Source organism: Xiphophorus hellerii, chromosome 22 (genome assembly GCF_003331165.1).
Source record: "Xiphophorus hellerii strain 12219 chromosome 22, Xiphophorus_hellerii-4.1, whole genome shotgun sequence".
NCBI classification, from domain to species: domain Eukaryota; kingdom Metazoa; phylum Chordata; class Actinopteri; order Cyprinodontiformes; family Poeciliidae; genus Xiphophorus; species Xiphophorus hellerii.
The window spans coordinates 26,122,146-26,124,870 of NC_045693.1; the positions used below are offsets into that span (position 1 = coordinate 26,122,146).

General features: G+C 40.3%; 1 long non-coding RNA gene across 1 annotated transcript; it reads right to left on the bottom strand.

Moving 5' to 3' along the window:
• Positions 1-224: 224 nt before the first annotated feature.
• LOC116712788 (uncharacterized) lies at positions 225-2,725 on the bottom strand. Its single transcript, XR_004337675.1, has 2 exons — positions 2,108-2,725; positions 225-2,020 (listed from the first exon to the last, which is right to left on the bottom strand). It is a non-coding gene; the product is annotated as an uncharacterized LOC116712788 (long non-coding RNA).

Below are 2,725 nucleotides of genomic sequence, written 5' to 3' on the forward strand. Positions count from 1 at the left end.
ATAACATCATATAACTGCACATTCATGTTTGTTGCAAAAATCCTTTATTATTTCATGCCAATAAAACTTTAGAATTGCCGTTTTGTCTTTGTGGGATTCTCTTCGGGTTGGGGTTAAATGAACAGAAACTAAAATCAAATACAAGAAACATTTTTGTCCTTCAGGAACGTAATCAAAGCTACAAGTACTTAAAAATGAAATATGGAAAAAAAAAAAGGAAAGAGCACAGTGTTTTCATTTTATTATTTTTAAATAATTAAGCTAAATGAAAGAGAAAAAGCTGTTTGAAGTTATTTTTTAGAGTCATACACAAGGATTGTGTAAAGATTAGACAAAAATGGGAAACAGTAAACCTCCAGCATTAATAAAACAGTTACAGTGTTAAAAATAACAGAGCCTGGTCTGTATCTTTAAGACTTAAGAGAGTTTGGTGCAATACAGCAGGATAATAACAGGAAATTTCTTCATTATCATTGTTGAAAAAAGGGAAAAGACAATGACAGATGGAATTGCAGTTTAGTTTCTGTTTTAAAACTAACCCGTCCTTTCTCCTGAGTAATAAAAAAATATATAATTTTAATGTTTGCAACGAAAAGGAATGTGAAAAATAACCATCGGCAGCGATCTGAAACACTGAACCGGACGGGATTCTGGACACAACTCTATGGTGTCGTGTGACAGCCGTCCATCCACTCCCACATCCTCCCACTGGTTCCAGCACAGTTCATGTACTCCATTCAAAAAAAAATAATTTCCTGTGAACACAATCAAGCCTGTGATTAGATTGAACCTCGACATAAAACGAAAGGCGACGGAACGCCACAGCGACCCAAATTCTAGGTCACGACTAAATTATGTGCAGAACAGAAGCAAAGTTCAGAGAACAATGTTCACACAAAAGGAACGAGAGACGCTGGGAGACGAAACGGGAGTTAAACGCAGATGACATGACACATGACGGGTGGGAACGGCTCCAAAAGCACTCCTGAATCAGACGAGCTGAGCTGCTAAATGCCTGATCTGAACTTCTTTAGTTTCTCTCGAGGCTCAAACTGAATTTTATTCAAACACACATGGGAGATCTGACATACAGTACTGGCTTATCTGATGCCAGTGTTGCAATTTGGCTTCAAATGTGAGATTGTTTTCAATCAGTGTTCACTCCGGATGGAGGCAGAGCTGAGATGGAGAAACCAGCCGGGGTGAGGATGCGGTGGCAGCGTTTAGGGGCGGAACACGGACGGCTGCAGTATCCATCACCGCTGGCGCGTTGACACCAAGTGTGACTTGGCTACTGTTATCACAACTGTTGCATATCTGCCTTGAGCTGCGTTTGTTTAGCAACGTGAGCGTTCATTTGACACTGTAGCGCAAGATTTCAGCAGCAGCTAAGCCAAGCTACCACTGACTGGATAACTGGGTCTGTATTAATAGTTGTGAAATGTGTCCTTTAATGCATTTGTCTGTCTGTACCTGACTGTTGACTGTTTCTTGTGTTCCTCTGTGTCCATTATGAGGGGTTTGGTCCTCCAGCTCCGCCTCACTTTCTTCTTCTTTTGTTCAGGGTCCTCCAGGACTATTATAAATATAAAGTTGTTCATTTCCTCTTCCCTTTTTGTTATTTGTTCCACTGGGAAGAGACGAGTTTTGTAATCCAATGCGATCCTCTTTATTTACATTGTTATATATTTTTTTGTCCTTCTGTATTAATGATAGGCGTTTGAATGTTTTCACTTGAATGATTATTACACCTTTATAGCATTTAACGATGCTAGCATTGCTAACACTATTATTTCGTACAAATCGGGCTGGAGAACTGAATCACGTGCTATGTGCTAATGCTAACATCTCCCGATTGTCAGGTTGAATAAACGGAGGTCGCCTCCGCACCCAGACTTGACGTCTTGCGGTTTGTCCGTGTTGCTCCTCTCGAGTTTAATCAAGGCTTAACGCCGTTCTTGTTTTCAACAGCCATGTATCGTGGACACGTCTCATAAAGTCCCCAAAAATGCCGTCAGAACTAAAAAGGTGACACAAACCTAAATTAGTTCACAAAAACGGAGTATTTCAGCATTTGACAAAAGATACTAATAAAACAAAACCGTACCTCATTAGCCGCATTGACTCCAGAGGAATAAAACTTAAGCTTCTTCAGCTAGAATGCCCCTTGTGGCTCTAAGTGCGTCAGCCAATTCTTTCCCCGGGAAACACATGGTCCATAGAACGAAACAAAAGTTCCCCCCCCCCACATTTGAACGCACCCTTAACCAAAACCAATGAACTTCAACACAAATTTACTAAAGAACTACCACACATTCATCACGTAATGTTTTATATTAAATAAAATGTAACTACTGCAACCTTAAACCAAACAACAACAAAAAAAAAAAACCTGTATGTAAGAGCAACGCAGACGCTGCATAACAATAAAAGGACCATCAAAAACCAGATGCTGCTGGACTGGCAGACTGAAGGAGCTGAACAGTTACACAGTACTGCACTTAAATGGACATTAAACTAGCCACAGTCGTTTTCCTGCTGAGGCTCCAAATCAAAAACTGCTTAAGGAATAAAGAAACACAAACAGTTTGTTTCCAGACATTAGAAGAGAGCAGCAGCAGATCCAGATGAGTAACTGCTGTATGAGGAGAAGTCTCGTCTTTTTATCGCTCTTCTCTTCAATAACGGTGAAACTTCTCTGAGTGGCTGCTGAACTTTGTGGAAC